This window comes from Quercus suber, unplaced genomic scaffold (genome assembly GCF_002906115.3).
Source record: "Quercus suber isolate HL8 unplaced genomic scaffold, Cork oak 2.0 scaffold_53, whole genome shotgun sequence".
NCBI lineage: Eukaryota > Viridiplantae > Streptophyta > Magnoliopsida > Fagales > Fagaceae > Quercus > Quercus suber.
Genome location: NW_027069518.1, coordinates 136,998 through 156,825, shown reverse-complemented (window position 1 = coordinate 156,825; position 19,828 = coordinate 136,998).

The following is a 19,828-nucleotide window of genomic DNA, read 5'->3' as shown; positions in this document are numbered from 1 at the left end:
AGCTTAAAGATATATGTGCTTATGGTCTACCTTGATGTGTGTTTAAATTGCTTGTATTAGAACCAGCATCTATGGGGTTTTCTTTTAGGGGCCTGTTAGAGAGCTTGGCTGAAATTTTATTTATGAAAAGTAAGTTTTGTGTAAGATGGGGAGTACCACTCTCAGCTAGTTCAATTTTATTTGTTGTATTATAGGTGCCAGTGCCAATGCCAATGCATAGATAATGGCCCTTCTGAGTAGCTGAAATTTCTTTTGAATTTCATGCCACTTTGTAGTATATTGCTTGTGTCAAGGTGTCTGTAGTATAAAGTTTCTGAATCTCTAAAATGGAGAACCAAGATTGAACGGTTTACCAATTATCTGGGGAGCAGGGAATTTGGGTTTGGTGCTGGTGAAAGCCATGCTTCCTTCTTGAGAAGCAGAGTGGATATGTGATTTTTGTGGATGTCTGAGGTTAGGCCAATGAACCCAATCTGAGTTGCTGTACAATCTGGCAAACGCTTATGACATGTAACTACTAACTATCCCTATTTAACAACAAACAATTGCGTATGCTTTTTTCTATGACCAAGCGGTGATGGCAACATTAATGTATGTAAATGATTAATTATATTGGACAGATTCATGCACTAAATGTTAGAGCTCTATTATCAACACTAATACAGGAGAAACTTCTAACAAATACTTTCAATCTTCAGGACAATTATAATTTATCCTTTGTGGTTTTATCTTATCATAATTCAATTTCCAAATTTTTCATTGTTATTTTTATCCTTAAAGTTTGGAAAAAAAAGGAAATCTTTAGGATTCAGTTCAAATTAACTCTAACAATTTTATTTTAATCCAAACTTTAGAAATCAAAATGTAACAATTGAAAAAAAAAAATGTGGGACTACGTTATTCTTGGTCAAACTACAAATGAGTAATTTGTTTTGTTTAAAAAAAAAAATGAAAAATCCGTTAATTTGGACGGATCCCTAAGTTACATTTTAAATTTTTAATCTAGACTATAAGAGGTCAAATGTAGCGATTGAAAGTTCATGAAATAAATTGTAACAATGCTAAATCCCAATGGAGAAATTGTAATTTTCTCAAATTTATTATTTTTGGCAACCAAATCACAGGTACCATCTCGTTAATAAATGTAACAAAATATGTTGTTATTAACTATTTTTGTGAATATTAAATGGCAGAATGGTCAACATCTTTGCAAACTATTATTATTACACTTGCCTAATTTTACAAGTAAGCATAATTCACATTGACACATTAATATTGTTCGCTCATTTGAATTTGATGTTCCCTCTATACGTGTCAATGTTCCTGTCTCACAAAATAAATATAAAAACCTTTTGTAGCTGATATGGTTGAATTAATTAATAAAAATAATGATGAAGATGAGCTGGTTCGAAGTGGTCTTAGATAGATGAGAAAATGCATTGATAATGAAGCCTATAAAATGAAATATTTGCCTACTATTAAAAGGCAAAACTGCTTTTGATGCAGGAATTGTACTAATCTAGGCATAATACACCCAAAAGTAAAAATAAAGAGACTAGGTGGTGTTTGGTATATGTACTTAAAAACTAAAAACATGTATTTGAAAACATGTGTGAAAATATGTGAGGGTAAAAAAGTATGTGAAAATATGTATAATGTTGTTTAAAAATTGAAAACATGTGTTTAAATGAGTGTATCAAATGAAGTTTCTAACCTAACGATTATGGTAAACAGTCAAATAAAAGGTGTCACCTCTAAATGGCAAATTGTAACATATGGATAATAAGGACTTAACATGCCGCAGACTTGTGGCCCATAGAGATGCACCAAGGACCTTCCAAAATGCTTTGCATCAATGGGCTTCATGGGTCAATTATAGAGCCTATCAGAGAGAAATAACAACTATGTTTTAGGTTAGCTAACCTCCTTGGCCCGGATCACCCAAGAATTTCCCAAACAATTTTTTAAAAAATTGTTACCAAAAGGATAGATTTGGAGTTTGATTCCATCAGAAAAAAAAAATAAAAAAAAAAAAAAAATCTTTGGAGTTTGGACTTAAGAAGTAAGAACCCCATAAATAATAATAATAATAATAATAATAATAAAGTCTACAAACACACATTTTTTGACAATTATCGAGGTGACAAGTTAGTATTGGTAGGTAAAAATATAATATTAGTAGCAAACTTAAATGAGAACTAATAAACTTAACTGTTGTGAAATTTGTTGTCAATAGCATGCTCCCATAAAATGGTAACAAAAAGAGGGGAGTATTTTATTTTATTTTTTGCTAAACAAATATTTTTATTAAAAGAACAAACTAAGATACAAAGAAAGCATCCTCTAACAAAACATTCACAACTACAGGAGGAGCGGAATTAGAACAAAAAAAAAAAAAAAAAAATCCAAAAACTCTATTACAAAGAGACCATTGACTAAAAGAAAATGAATGAACAGAATGCGCTAAGGCCTTAGTTTCTAACAAAATATTAGTAAATGCCAAGGAATAGAAGCACAAGAGGTAGAGAGGCATTGAATACAAGTTTGGCAATCACTTTCAATAACTACATTAACAAGATTGTATTTCACAGTAATGAAAGTTGTCCATCGTAATGCTTCTGCCATCACTTGGACAGGGATGTTAGTGTTCACTTTACAAGAAAAAGCAAACACCAGATTCTCTCTCCAATCCCTAGCTATCAATGCAACAACTGAATCTTCCGAACTCACTGCCTCATGACAGTTGATCTTAATTACATCCTTCTTAGGCTTTACCCAATGGATACTAGCTGAAGGGAGAGGTGGTGATCTATTGGATTTGTTGGACACAACCTACCAAAGGAGGGGAGTAGGGTTTTCTCATCTAGGTGAATAATATTGCACAACTACTTGCAACTACACTTCTGTAAACTATTTATTTCCCCCCTAATTTCTTCTTTTTAGGCATAACATTTTAAAATAATTTGTTTTCAAGAGGTTTAAAAATAAGTTAGAGTATGTTTAGACGCGCTTTATTAATTAATTATTTATTAACAACGCGATAGAGAGAAGAGAGAGGGGGAAATGTTTTTTTTTTTTTCCTTGGAGGCATGTTTGTCAAAATTGCGATTTGGATCATAGGATCGTACGATTTTACAATCCCACCTCACCAAAACGTGTAGGATCGTACTAGGATCGTAAAAATGGTAGGATCGTATGTAAGATCGTCTAAGATTGTATAGGATCATAGGATCGTATGGGATCCTACCGATCCTACCAGAAACATAAATTTTTGGTTTTTTTATTTTTTTATTTTTTTATGGGATAAATTTTTTGTTTTGATGAAGTTTTAAGGATTTTTATTTTTTCATATTGTGATGGTATGACTTTTTATTTTATAAAATTATGTTAACCTAAGAAAATGTTTTCTAATTTCTAGTTCACTTGTAATCAAAATGAAGGAATGTTTCATCATTTCTAAATGAAGAATTTGATGTTGGCTTTGCTGCCTTTTAAGCTATAATATTGTTAAATTTGTTTGGTCAATATACTAATTTGTGTTCTAATATTACTAAAATATTTTTTATATATAATTTTATCAGTTATGCTTGTATTTGTATATTGATTGATTGATTTTTTTGAGCATGCTCTTTAATTGTTGTTGAGTGGTATAACTTGAATAGTTGAGTATGAAATTGTATCTTAATGTCTTTTGTAGCTCTAGTATACAAATATATAATGTCTACATGGATAATGAAATGGATGATGATGATTAGGAATTTAGGGAGGTGGTTATAAGAACCTTGGAATGAGAATAATTAAATGTTCACTTCACTTTAATATTCATCTTGTTTTTGGATTTTATATTGTAGTTAGTTAGTTTCCATTTGCTAACTTATCTTGGATTTCAAACTTGGAACTTAGATCTTGCAAAATATTTCCATATGTTTTGATAAATATTTTGGTATTTGGTTGCTAATTAAACAATTATTGAACTTTTTAGATACATTAGGTCAAAACTTAAATATATTTGTTTCGTTGGTATAGACTTAGCGATGTATGACATGCAAATTACATCATATGATGCAAATCTAAGTTTTTATTTTTTATTTTTTATAGATGAATTTATAATTTATGTGATTATTCACTATACAAAGCCATTACCAATGTATTTTTTGCTTTAAATCTGAAAATATGTAAGATCTTACGATTCACGATTCGACCCTACGATTTACGATTCCACCTACCTTCAATAATCCTACGTAGGATCCCGATTTTGACATGGAGGTCTATCAAAATAAGCTCAAAAGGTTTTATTTATTTATTTATTTTTATTTTTAAAGGGACATTTTTGGCGTTTGTTAAATGTACTCCCAACTATCATTTTTTCAAAGGTATTATGGGTATCCTATTTACTTAGAAGAATTGTTTAAAAAAAATTAAATTGAGAAGGAAAAAAATGACATTTAAATTGAGGGGGGAGAAAATATTTATGATTTAGCCCCGCTGTGATATATTAATCATGTATTATTGATACAGATTGATGGCATAGCAAAATTTTGTAATTCCCTAGATTTCAAACGTTATGGCTAACAAGGGGGTTTATCAAATACAGTATAATGCAAATAATACAAATTTTTTATGTTTCACTTTATATTTCATTAATTACAATTTGTTTTGTATTTCAGAAGGAGGTGGTATATAAAATAGAATACAAAAAATAGGACATAATATTTGTATTCGGAGGAGGCAGAGGAAGAAAGTAACTAATAAGATATATTTTTTCCAAAAAAAAAAAAACCTAACAAGCTAATCAATTATTTTAAATAAAAAAAGGGGAAATATTATGAAATTATTTATGGTCCGCCATAGTGGATGATTTTGTTTAATTCCAATTGCCAAATATGATAAGGACTGGATTGGTTGGGAATTGTTTGAATTGTCACGTAGCATAATTATATTCCTATTATTGAGTATTTTTGGCTGGTTCTGGCGCATTTGAAAAAAATGCCTAGCTTACCGGCATGAGATTGAGAAGGCTGAAAGAATATATGCTCTAGCTCTACGCCATAAAGAAATTTGGTATACTAGATGGATACTTTGAAGCAAATCGGACTGTGAAAACTGATACAAGCATGAATGTGGTTCAACGGGCACCACAATCAAGTCCTTCGACATTTATGCTGTGCTACATAAATTGATGTCGTGGAAGCTTGAAGAAAGCACATATAATACTCTTTTTGAATTCATGAGGTGTTCTTTTAATCCATAGGGTGATAAACTAGAATCTGCCAGAAAAAAGTTTATGTGTATCTCATATGGAATCAAATCAAAATTTATGTCCCATAAATGTTGTTACGCCAAAGGTGGTGGGTAGCAAACCGCAACCATTTACCCAAATTTATTTTTCCCAATCCGAACAGCCCCATAAAACACAATTAAGCTCTCACTAGAAGTTCAAATGATTTTTAGTCTAGACTTAAACCATTCTAAGCATATTGTTCACAAGGCCAATCATAGGCAAATCACAAATCAGTTTTGCTCTTACACCATAACTCAAATAATGCATTTTAGAATAATGCTAGAGATACAAACTATTTTACAAATTTTTTTACAAACTGCTGATGTGGTAAGTGATTATCGTTAAATGAAAAAGTGATAATAATCGTGGGTCTAGATGAAAACTGAAAGCTCGAAAATGTGTTGAAAAACACAAGAGCTGTTTAGACTCCCGAATTAAAATTACACTTGGTTGATTTTACACTAACTTAATACTAAGTGTGGAATCATGTAAACACAAGCATATAAGCATGACAACTACTCTAATCCATAATTAAAGCAACACAGCAGTAAAAATGAAGTAAACAAGAGTAGGGAAGAGAGATGCAAACACAGATAATACCGAGATGTGTTATTAAATGTACTCCCAACTATCATTTTTTCAAAGGTATTATGGGTATCCTATTTACTTAGAAGAATTGTTTAAAAAAAATTAAATTGAGAAGGAAAAAAATGACATTTAAATTGAGGGGGGAGAAAATATTTATGATTTAGCCCCGCTGTGATATATTAATCATGTATTATTGATACAGATTGATGGCATAGCAAAATTTTGTAATTCCCTAGATTTCAAACGTTATGGCTAACAAGGGGGTTTATCAAATACAGTATAATGCAAATAATACAAATTTTTTATGTTTCACTTTATATTTCATTAATTACAATTTGTTTTGTATTTCAGAAGGAGGTGGTATATAAAATAGAATACAAAAAATAGGACATAATATTTGTATTCGGAGGAGGCAGAGGAAGAAAGTAACTAATAAGATATATTTTTTCCAAAAAAAAAAAAACCTAACAAGCTAATCAATTATTTTAAATAAAAAAAGGGGAAATATTATGAAATTATTTATGGTCCGCCATAGTGGATGATTTTGTTTAATTCCAATTGCCAAATATGATAAGGACTGGATTGGTTGGGAATTGTTTGAATTGTCACGTAGCATAATTATATTCCTATTATTGAGTATTTTTGGCTGGTTCTGGCGCATTTGAAAAAAATGCCTAGCTTACCGGCATGAGATTGAGAAGGCTGAAAGAATATATGCTCTAGCTCTACCCCATAAAGAAATTTGGTATACTAGATGGATACTTTGAAGCAAATCGGACTGTGAAAACTGATACAAGCATGAATGTGGGTTCAACGGGCACCACAATCAAGTCCTTCGACATTTATGCTGTGCTACATAAATTGACGTCGTGGAAGCTTGAAGAAAGCACATATAATACTCTTTTTGAATTCATGAGGTGTTCTTTTAATCCATAGGGTGATAAACTAGAATCTGCCAGAAAAAAGTTTGAGAAAAACTCTGCAATTTTATTAATACTAATCTCTGAAAAACGTTTATAGATTTAGAGTCCTATTTAAGGGCTTCGTAAAACTTGACAGATAAGAAAACATATTCTAAAATAAGTCTTAATTCATACCTAACAATAACAGGAATCAAATTTGGCCTAAAAAGTATTAAAAGCACCTCAAAACAAGAAAATAAACGCCCTAAACCTAAAATAACGAAAATTACATAAAAATACCAAAAATAATAAATTACAGAAATTAATTTAAAGATTGTGTCATATATCAGACTCCTCCACTTGAAACAAATTTGTCCTCAAGTTTATCTTTGAAATCTGAAATCTGAAATCTTCTGCACCGAATAAACAAATACTTTAAATGCTTTAATAACTTGATCCGGTTTTGAAACTTGAATCCTTTATAAAGTGTAGCATAAAATTTCTTCTCATCTACTTTCAATTTATTTGCAACATCAATCAATAAAAGGTTGATAATAAAATTAAAATTTTCTACTCCAAGAAAATCAACATATTGTGTAGTCATCTTCAATAAATCAACTGAGATCCGATGATTGTAAGTTGTGGACTCATCCTCATATTTGACCTCAATTGAATCTTCCACAATGTTCTCAATAATTACCATCTCTTCATTCTTGTCATTATCCACAATCAACTCAACCTTCATTTCTTTGACCTCTTCATCAAATTTTTTACAAGTGGTATCTTCAATCTTCAATTCAATAACTTGTTGCAAGTCTTGATCTTTTTTAATCACTTCAAATTTTTCTTTAGAAATAGGTTGCTTCTTGTCAACTCTCAAACCATTTCCTTTACTTGACACATGGACTTGGCTGTAATAATTTTGGTTTTGTGGTTGACCTTTCATGTTTTGAACATATTGCTTTTCATATGAATATACAGATGTATAATTAACACTTGTATAATCTAGTACTATATCATAATAGTTGATGAGTCCATAAAAGTCATTAAGATTGTCCATCTTAATGGACGACTATTGCGTCATTAGTAGGCCATCAAAGAAAGATGAGTAACCACTCAACACATTCAATAATGACCATCAAAGGTTTTAAACTCTCATCAAGACAAAGAACGTTAAAATTAGGGTAATAACCACCCTCATTTATGTGCAACAGCTATCTATGTCACCTATAAAATGGACAATATGCTTCACCCACTAAGGTACATCAAAAAAGACTACAAAATACCATCTATATACAAAATATATGAGTTGATATTGACTCAAGCATCAGAGGCTCCCCTACCGGGCACAACCCGGTGGTTTCTTTGATCAACTCTCTTTATCTTGCAGATCTCACAAGATCATCAAAGGCTTTGGATTGGACGAGTGACCCAATTGAAAATTTTTGGCATCATTAGTTTGACGCCGGCTGGAGAAGATTAGCCATTAAGCTTTTCTTGCCACAAAGGGTCACTCAATTCAATCGAGAATTATGAATACGAAAGTACCGATCTAAGAGTACCCCATAGGATAATACCCTGCGATCATCTCTTCATTCTGCCTATGCTCATTTCATTTAATTTATGATTGGACTGAGATGGGGGATATAAAGAGGCATCACCAAGACACCTTCGTCTTTAAAGCATGACTTGTCAACTAAACAAGTAGACGATGATGTGAGAGCCAAGACGCAATGTCTCAAATCAATTGGCCTTTAACTTTACGGTCCACACCACTGAAATAGAGAAACAAAACATCCATTTGGGTCTAAAGGTAGAGGCAATCAAGTGGGTGGCTCATTGTGAAGCATGGACTAAACAAAAGACAACCACAAAATTCAAGCGACCTCAACAAGCCTCAAGGGTATAACCCAATTCATGGGTCTTAAGGTCAAATTTATGTATTTCCCATTCTAGCTCTCCAAATATTTGCAAGTTGCAACAGTGTTTATATGATTGTTTTGGCACGTGGCTTCTTTTTTTATTTCATGCTAAACTACTTTAAGAATATTGGATCGCCTCACTCTAAAAATTTTCTAAATTAAAATACTTTTCTCACCAGCTTTAGAATAAGCTTGGTTGTCTATTGTCCTACCAAACTTAAAGACCCTAATTTTGGGTATTAAAGAGGTGAGGTCAAATTGCATTTGAAAATACGAGTTTTTGGCATAAAACAATTATCATTATGGTTTCGCCACATTAAAAGACCATTAATTGTCTACAAAATTTAAGAAAAATAAAAAATAAAAAGAAGAAAATGGTTGAGTAAAGCCAGCTGCCGTGTATATAAATTTAATTGTATACTCATTATTGAATTAGGCAATGTAATTTCTAGAAAGTTGCTTAGTAAAGAATGGTACCAATTAAGGAAAGTGCCTATTAAGGAAGTCAACTATGAAAATGGTAGAAAATACAAAACAAATCAAATTCTTTTGAAATATTTACCATAACTATTGTTGTAGAAAAGAATTATGTGTATCTCATATGGAATCAAATCAAAATTTATGTCCCATAAATGTTGTTACGCCAAAGGTGGTGGGTAGCAAACCGCAACCATTTACCCAAATTTATTTTTCCCAATCCAAACAGCCCCATAAAACACAATTAAGCTCTCACTAGAAGTTCAAATGATTTTTAGTCTAGACTTAAACCATTCTAAGCATATTGTTCACAAGGCCAATCATAGGCAAATCACAAATCAGTTTTGCTCTTACACCATAACTCAAATAATGCATTTTAGAATAATGCTAGAGATACAAACTATTTTACAAATTTTTTTACAAACTGCTGATGTGGTAAGTGATTATCGTTAAATGAAAAAGTGATAATAATCGTGGGTCTAGATGAAAACTGAAAGCTCGAAAATGTGTTGAAAAACACAAGAGCTGTTTAGACCCCCGAATTAAAATTACGACTTGGTTGATTTTACACTAACTTAATACTAAGTGTGGAATCATGTAAACACAAGCATATAAGCATGACAACTACTCTAATCCATAATTAAAGCAACACAGCAGTAAAAATGAAGTAAACAAGAGTAGGGAAGAGAGATGCAAACACAGATAATACCGAGATGTGTTATTGAAGAGGAAACCGAAGAACTCGGCGAAAAACCTCTCTGCTGCCCTCCAAGTGGAAATCGATCCACTAGACAATCAATTGGGATACATGGGTTAGCAAGAGACCCTCCAAGCCCAATCTACCCGATGTACCTAAGCCCTCCAAGCTCCTACTCCAATAAGGCTTCTCGGAACCGTGTCTTGTCTTAGTTCTCCGGATCCCGCAACAAGCTCCATGTTGCATCTGCCATTCCAGGATTCTTCCAATGCTTCCCAGTAGCTCCAAAACACTCTACATTCTAAATAGGTGTGGGTTGTGTTTGGGTACAAATCTCATCTCAAGGTATGATAATGGGAGAGGGATGGAGAAGAGGCTATAATGATTTCTCACTAAGGATGAGTAGCTCTCTCTCAAAAGATAGGTGTGTGTGTTTTAGAAAACCTCTCTAGGATTTTTCTCTCTGAATAGCCTCTTTAACATTTGTGGGTAATGAGAGCATATATAGTATGGGTGAAGGGTAAGAAAGTCACTCATTAAAATCATCCAGGCAGAATGTTTCACGACTATCTCACGGGAAGGCCTTACCCGTGAGACACTCACGAAAACAACAGCTTAGCATGACTCTTCAGGTTCCAGCATGTGCTTCTTACATGGCTCTCTCGCGGGTTAGCTTCCAGCGAGACACTCGCGAGATCCACTAATTCTTCATTTAAGCTAGAGTCTTCACCAACTTGATACTAAACCCAATACAATAAAATCCCACAAAATACAAGGAAATAAATTAAGGCAATTACAACACTTTTTGTCATGGAATAAAACCAACATAAAATATAGTTGTAAATTACAACTTTACAATCTCCCCCTTTGGCTATTTCTTGACAAAACACCCTATAACAGACTTTAAACTTAAACATGAGTTTGGGAACAATGGCAAAACTCACTCACACCTAAATCTAGAAACTGTGATGAACTTGGAACATGTATACCTATAACCTGAAACACTTGCACAAAACACATTAGACCCTTAAGGTAAACCAGGTGATAAAAAGACAAATATAATGTAACAAATAAAATGTGATTAAGCAAAATGGAATAAAGCAATAGACCATGGCTTGACCAAACACGCAATCACTATACAATAGTGATCATAATGCTCATTCACACAAGGAATGAACATCCAGATATGCAAGCTAATAAGCTCAATTACAAACTATCATTTACATGTCCAACACTCAACCAATGCATAAAAACATATATGCATCTAGGAACAATCCTACAAGGGTACAAGAGTGTTCCAACACATAAACATGATGCAAAGCATAGATACTAAAATTAACACAAAGCACCATAAAGCAACGAGAAAACAAGCATAAAGTAAATCAAGTTTTTCTCAAAAACAATGTCTTCTCCCCCTTGGTATATGCATCTCCCCTATGGCTTTCTCCCCCTACGAATGTGCACAAGTTAGAATTTCTCCCCCTAAGAGTGTGCACATGAGTCATATAGAAATGACGATACTCTCCCCCTTTTTGTCACGAATAGACAAATTAATCAAGAGGAAGGAGGGAAAGAAAAGAAAATATGAACAAGATGATGCATGAGGGGTGCAAGATGTATGAGAAAATGAAACTCAAACATAAGACAAAAACATTTTAAAACAATGCTACAAAGTATAAAGAACATGACATGCTAAGGATGATGAAACATGATGTGGACCTAGGCATGACATAGGCGTGAATAAGCAGTCACAGGGAAAAGTGTATAAAACACACCACCAATTATCAAAACATGATAAACATGAATAATTATTATGATCCCTAAAATTTGGTACTCATCGGAGTCCAAAACAAAGAGAAAATGCCATTTGGGCATTTTATCAAACACTTAGAATGCACACACTACACATGTATGTTAAACAATGCAAGAACATATGAAAATCTTGCCTAAATACATGTTATTTTTGCCACAAGGGGCCAACATCCAAAGCAAATCAACATTTAAAACAAAGTCCAATAAAAAAGATTGACAAAAATTAAGTTTTCCAACTCCCATTTGAGAAAATCGTAACTATGAACATAAAACCCTCAAAAACGTAATCTAAGGATCAAACTCAATGAAAAGAGTTAAAGATTACCTTAGAGATGTTTATGGAATGTAAAATTAGTTGGGTTTTGATGTAGAAACATTAAAACAGGGGTTTGGGAGAAGATGAGAGGCGTTTAAAACAAATGACCCACGAAATGCCCTTTAAAAAGCTGATCTAGAAATTTTCGCTGGTATCTCGCTACTTAGAATCCCACGAAAATTTCGCTGGTATCTCGTAGGTAAGCCTTACTCGCGAAACAGCCGCAAAATAGTCACGAAACTCTATATCCAAAACTGAAAAAACTAGAGAATTTGACCATTTAACTCCCAGTTGAGCCTATACATGAAATAGGTCTCGAAAACATCCAAAAAATATGTTTTTCACATAAAAACACTTTAAAAACTTTGAAAAACATGGGTGATACAAATCACTTTCAAAAGCAAACAAAAAGAATAAAAATATTTTTGGTTTGAACCACATATGGTTGAGCACACACACATCATATTTGAACATGTACAAACACACAAATGAAATAGGCATTCATTGAATCATAGTCTTGTGTGTTGTGGATGAGTATCAAGTGTGAAATAGTCCTTAGACCAGAGTGAAGCTTCAATGATCAATTCAATCGAGTTATACACAACTGATATGAAATTAGTGGACCGTCTCAATTATAGAAATGAGTATATATGACCTCCCACAAATTGATTACATAGCTTAGAAGCTTTTCGTTTGGCTTCTACACAAATCATAAACTGATTACATTTGATCAATTTTGGATGATACATCTTGTTTTTGAGATCGGTGCTTGATATTTTTGATATCTCAACATTTAGGATAAGCCTTTGGCTTTTTGAGCACCATACATTTCAAAACACACATCGCTTTCCCTTTTTCCTAGTCAAATACTAGTATGTGCGACAGGCTTTTGCAGCTCGATATCTTTTTTCATTTGGAGATTTACATTTAGTGAGCTCTTTTGCAAAAACAAAAAAATAAAGTGGGAAGAGATATAGACACAAGTCTATGCTAGTATCAAGACCATTAAGACTATTGACCAATTATTCATGACAAGCTTGAAGATCTATTTACAACAATCATACATAATTTTCAAGATTTCTTCCACAATGATAAATGTGCATACATAACAAGCTAAGCTCGTAAATGCACTACGTCATAAGTACAAAGGTACTAGGCCAAACTCACATGAGATATGTGCGCAAACATATACGATCAAACTTTTTGAATTTTTCACTTTTATGTGGTTTTGGATTTTTTACACACACAAAATAGAGACATAAAAGTAAGATAAAAATAAAACAGTGTATATAACGAAATGCAAGATCTACAAAATGCATGAAGAAATGATAAGCAATACATGAAAGGTCCTACAAAGATCGAAAGAATAAGATCAAGGACCAAAAGAGTAAAAGCTCAACCATAGGAACCCTTTCTCATCCAAACGGAATGATTGTTTGGAATGAGTGTCTCAAGAGAAGTGAGACGAGGGTTGGAAGAATGAGAACTAGAGATGCACATAGTTACATAAAAGTAAGATAAAAATAAAACAGTGTATATAACGAAATGCAAGATCTACAAAATGCATGAAGAAATGATAAGCAATACATGAAAGGTCCTACAAAGATCGAAAGAATAAGATCAAGGACCAAAAGAGTAAAAGCTCAACCATAGGAACCCTTTCTCATCCAAACGGAATGATTGTTTGGAATGAGTGTCTCAAGAGAAGTGAGACGAGGGTTGGAAGAATGAGAACTAGAGATGCACATAGTTCAGGAGTTAAGAGCATTAAACACTTTCTATAATAACATGCTATTTTCACTCAAATCCGGTTTATCATGCAAAGCACAACTTCCAAGAAGCTCAAGTTTCTCTTTTCTTTTGATTCTTTTAAAAGCTTAAAACTTAGAGCAATGAGATCTAAGATGACCAAAGGCACCACAATGGTGACAAACAATGTGTATAGGTCCATTAGGCTTTTTGGGAATGGATCTAGCAATATGGTTTTGTTCTTTCTTCAACTTATGACATTGAGGTCTTATATGACCAATCACACCACAATGGTGACAAGTTGGAACAAATTTAGATCCATCAAAAACCTTAGGTTGAGACCTAAACAGGGGTTGTGGCTTAAGAGCCTTTTTCTCCACTTTTTGATTTCTTTTGTATGGAGGAATGTACACCGATTTGTCCTTTGAGGTAGAACATACTATAGGCACAAAATCAGGTACCACAACATGATAGCAACATTTATTATCTTCCTTTTTAGCAACAGGTTCAGCAATCAAACACTTGACATGCATCTTAAGAGATTCATTTTCACATTTAAGATCATCAACAAGTTTGTGAGACAAAACAAGTTTAGCATCTAAGTCCATATTCAAACATTCAAACTCTTTCCGCTTTTCAAGAGAAATTTTAGTAAGTTTTTTATATTTCTCAACTAATTTGTTAGATTCATTGAGCTTAACAATCAAATCATTCTTATCACAAAATAACTTGCTTAAACTATTTTGAAACTTCTTAGCATTTTTCTTTAAGAGTTTGGTGTTAAGACTATCAACAACACCCAAAGATTCATGTAACATAGCATCACAATCATGAGAATTATCACTCATAGAGGCATTTTCACAAACACGTGACATGTTACATTCATTACCAACCAAATCATACAAAGAGACATATAAAGCACAATCTATGGCAAATAAACACAAGGGGTCAAGATCACACTTAGATATTTAAACCACAACAAGTGTACCCGCTCTGATACCAATTGAAAGCTCGAAAATGTGTTGAAAAACACAAGAGCTGTTTAGACCCCCAAATTAAAATTACGGCTTGGTTGATTTTACACTAACTTAATACTAAATGCGGAATAGTGTAAACACAAGCGTATAAGCACGACAACTACTCTAATCCATAATTAAAGCAACACAACAGTAAAAATGAAGTAAACAAGAGTAGGGAAGAGAGATGCAAACACCGGTAACACCGAGATGTGTTATCGAAGAGGAAACCGAAGAACTCGGCGAAAAACCTCTCTGCCGCCCTCCAAGCGGAAATCGATCTACTAAACAATCAGTTGGGATACATGGGTTAGCAAGAGAACCTCTAAGCCTAATCTACCCGATGTACCTAAGCCCTGCAAGCTCCTACTCCAACAAGGCTTCTCAGAACCGTGTCTTGTCTTAGTTCTCCGGATCCCGCAACAAGCTCCATGTTGCATCTGCCATTCCAGGATTCTTCCAATACTTCCTAGTAGCTCCAAAACACTCTCTACACTCTGAATAGGTGTGGGTTGTGTTTGAGTACAAATCTCCTCTCAAGGTATGATAATGGGAGAGGGATGGAGAAGAGGCTACAAAGATTTCTCACTAAGGATGAGTAGCTCTCTCTCAAAAGATGAGTGTGTGTGTTGTAGAAAACCTCTCTAGGGTTTTTCTCTCTGAATAGCCTCTTCAATATTTGTGGGTAATGAGGGTATATATAATATGAGTGAAGGGTAAGAAAGTCACTCATTAAAATCCTCCAGGCAGAATGTTTCTCGACTATCTCGCGGGAAGGCCTTACCTGTGAGACACTCGCGAAAACGATAGCCTGACATGACTCTTCAGCTTCTAGCATGTGCTTCTCACATGGCTCTCTCGCGGGTTAGCTTCTAGCGAGACACTCGCGAGATCCACTAATTCTTCATTTAAGCTAGAGTCTTCACCAACTTGATACTAAACCCAATACAATAAAATCCCACAAAATACAAGGAAATAAATTAAGGCAATTACAACACTTTTTGTCATGGAATAAAGCCAACATAAAACATAGTTGTAAATCACAACTTTACAAGAACCAATAAGAGGTTGACCACGTTAACATTTTGTAAAAATATTGTAAAATAGTTTGTGGTTGTAGCATTACCCTACATTTTATTTATCTCACATAAGAACTCCACATGGTTCACATCCGTAAAGGAATATGCTAACGCATCGGGATTCAAAGCTTTTTAAACACTTTACCGAGTGTAATTTATTTGCGTGAGAATAGGCCTATTTTTTATAGTCAATCTTAAATGATTTTAAGATAGTCCCTCTTATTATTACATCAAAAGCTAGAAACTTAAAAAGAAAGTTTCAAGAAAAAATCGTCAATTTTATACTTGCCTCGTAGGCTTAAAAATAAGAGATGCTGCTTTTTGACTTTCCAAAGTTTAAAGATCCCAATTTTGGGTACTTAAAAGCATGAAACTAGATATTTTTGAGCTTGAAGTCCTTAATTGCTCATTTAAAATGGCGCACGACATGCCTGAATTCTGGATTTTAGCATATGCACAACTAATTAATTACATGTGCAAAACATTGTTTTCTATCAATTTCTCATGTGTTATACACTAATGTACGCAAGTATTGAAAGAAATATTTCTTAGTAGCTCTCTTTTTAGGAGAAATCCCATGAGCATATGATTGATTATGAATTCGCAAATAATAATCATGACCCACTATTCCAAACTTTTCTAAATGATATTGGCTGCTTTAATTTTGAGAAGGAATTCAAAATATATTTGTGTTATGCACTTTAAGGGATATTATGCTAATAACTATGTCATAGATACATCAATATATATCGCCTTTAAGTTAGAGAAAATTTTATACATTTGTGGCTAATATTATTTGTGAATTTTTTTTATTGATATTGTTGCTCCTAGTCTAACACTTTGCACAACAAGAGTACATGTAGTACAGCAACTAGACTATCTCGACTGTACATATACTCTCAAGTCCACAGGATTAAGAATGAGAACTTATCAAGAAGAGTACCAAAAAGGAGATCAGAGGTATATGACATGATAGCATCATACCACCCCATCTCTATCTATATTTAATTGTTGACAGTGCTATAAGGTAATTTTGTACCAAGGCCAAAAATCATGGAAAAGCCTAGACTCTTTCCATAGCATCATGAATATTTCTTTCTTAAAAAAAAAAATTAAGCTATATCGGTTTGCTATATGGCTATTACATCATGGCTCACACAATGATATGTAGGAGACATGATGTTAAAACATTAGCTTGAATATTTATTGAATGTGAAAGTATGATGATATATCACGTGTCAAGCATAAGCACTCTCTTTAAATTGTAGTACATGTGTAACCAATTAGGCATGTAACAATAGAAGCACCTAGCATAACCTTCGTCCCTAAAGGAAGGAAATATAATCTCGAACGAACAACATGTCCTACTCCTTGCACCTTCAAAAGAATGAAGCAAAAGAGATCTAATTCTCAAACATGAAATAGCGTGTTAAGCTTAACAAAATAGATCTTAACAGAGGGAGAGCTTGTCAAGAAGACTACAACAATGAAAAGATCGAGGTACGTACACAATAGTATCGTGATTTAAGGTCTCTTGTCAAGGTAACTCATTTATTTCTTTCTTTTTAATTAGTCATGTCAGATATTGTCTTATTAGAACTAAGTGCAAATCAAGCTTGCATGATATCTACAAATATGTATATATAGAACATGTTGAAAATATTAGTATAAAATTATTACAATTATCACAATTAATATGGCTATATGATTAGTAGCATATGGCTCATTATCAATAATTTGAGAAGTTCGATTAAGTCTCCTAGACTTGAAATGCTAGATGATTGTGTTTACAATATGGTCATGAGTTTAAGTCTCAATAAATTTCCATTGTCTCCATTAACTCACCAAGACCTTTTTAAAGTGTCTTAAAAATTATATACAGTGTCAGTTCCTAACAAAGCTTAGTTTAAAGAAGCATATATTCAATAGCTTCAATCTTTATATATCATAGAATACATCTTTATGATTCATATAGAACTGTGCAACATGCAATTGCCTATTTGTACATTGTCATTCCCAAATGCAGCTAGCTCTATCGAAGTAACTCGTCTTTAATGACTATGTTCAAAGCAGTCCCATCAAAACTAAGATTAAGTCTGAAGAAAGAAAAATATTGGTTCAGAACATGACAGACCATTCTTCTAGTCATCGTCAAATAGCGAATGCACCTTTCATGTTTGAACGGGGACAAAACCTCTTGACGTCTTCAAATAGCATGAACAAAATAAGTGATAGAGTGAAGTAGACGTATTGCAACAATGCAACCTAGTTCCTGGGTCTTAAGGTCAGATTTAAGCATTTCTTTTCCCTTTTAGCTCTCCAAGTATTTAAAATAGTGTTTAAAGTAAAATTTTAGGCATAATGACAAATAGAGCATGCGCTTCATACATAAAATAAGCCAATATTTATTTGATTGCATGGCATTAAATGTGCCTTTAATCGTCACTATCCAAGTTTTCATACTTTTAACATGAAATAATATTGTTTTGGGTGTAAGCTATGTCGATTCACCCAAAATTTTGTATAATGTGTAAACCTATAAGAGGTTTCTTAGATTACTAGCTTCAATTATGCAGAGAGCAAAAATTCAAAATTTTCTAAAGGGATGTCATAATTTAATGATGAAAAACCCTTAAAGAAGAAAATGGGAATATAGCTAAAAGTTGTAAAAAATTTCATCTTCATCATAAATGCCGAGTTCAACTCATGTAAATTATGGAGCCAATACAAATTCAACAAAGAAGAGCTCTATAAGAAAGAGTTCAAATATAAAGAGTTCTTCAAGAAGATCCCAGCAAAAAAAAGATCAAGGTATGTGGCAAAATGATGTCGCCATCTAAGGTAACGCATTTATTTCTTTCTTTTTGATAATCGTCTATAAAACTTACACTTAGTAAGGTTTCATGCAAAAATGTATGTACTACTAGATGAATTATAAAAGAGGTAAAGCACTATGATTACAAGAAAGTAATTGGTCCAATCAGAATTTTGGCCCCATAAGACAAAGGCCCACCTAGACCATTGGTAACTTATTATTCATGTATGAATTGTTCTAAAATTCTTGTTTAACTAAATTTTGGCAAGCCCATGTACTACTTAATGTAGATAACAACATGGCCTTAAGAAGGTCCAAAACAACATAGCATCAAGAAATCTTTTTAGCAACAAATAATACAAATTCTCCAAGTGAGAATATAAATCATACAACAAGCAAAATGATACAAATTCTCCGAGTGTGAATATAAATCATACGATGAGTAAAATGATACAAATTCTCCAAAGGAAGTAAAGTGAACCCAATCTGAGTTGCTATACAATTTGGCAAACGCTTATGACATGTCACTATCCCTATTTAACAACAAACAATTGCATATGCCTTTTTCTATGTCCAAGTGGAAATGGCAACAATAATGTATGTAAAGGATTAAATATATTGGAGAGATTCATGCACTATAAGAATGTTAGAGCTCTATTATCAACACCAAAACAGGAGAAACTTCTAACAAATAATTTTAATCTTTAGGACAATTATAATTTATCCTTGGTGGGTTTATCTTATCACAATTCAATTACAAATTTTTCATTGTTATATTTTATCCTTAAAGTTTGGACTAAGAGGAAATATTTAGGATTCAGTTCAAAGTAACGATTTTATTTTAATCCAAATTTTGGAAATCAAAATGTAACAATTGAAAAAAAAAATGTGGGACTAAATTATTATTGGTCAAACTACAAATGAGTAATTTGTTTTGTCTAAAAAAATGCAAAATATGTTAATTTGGACTAATTCCTAAGTTACATTTTAATCCAAACTTTAAGGGGTCAAATGTAGTGATTAAAATTTTGTGGAATAAATTGTAACAATACTAAATCTCAACAAAGAAATTGTAATTTTCCCAAAGTTATTATTTTTGGAAACCAAATCACGGGTACCATCTCTTTAGTAGATGTAACAACAAAATATATTGTTATTAACTATTTTTGTGAAT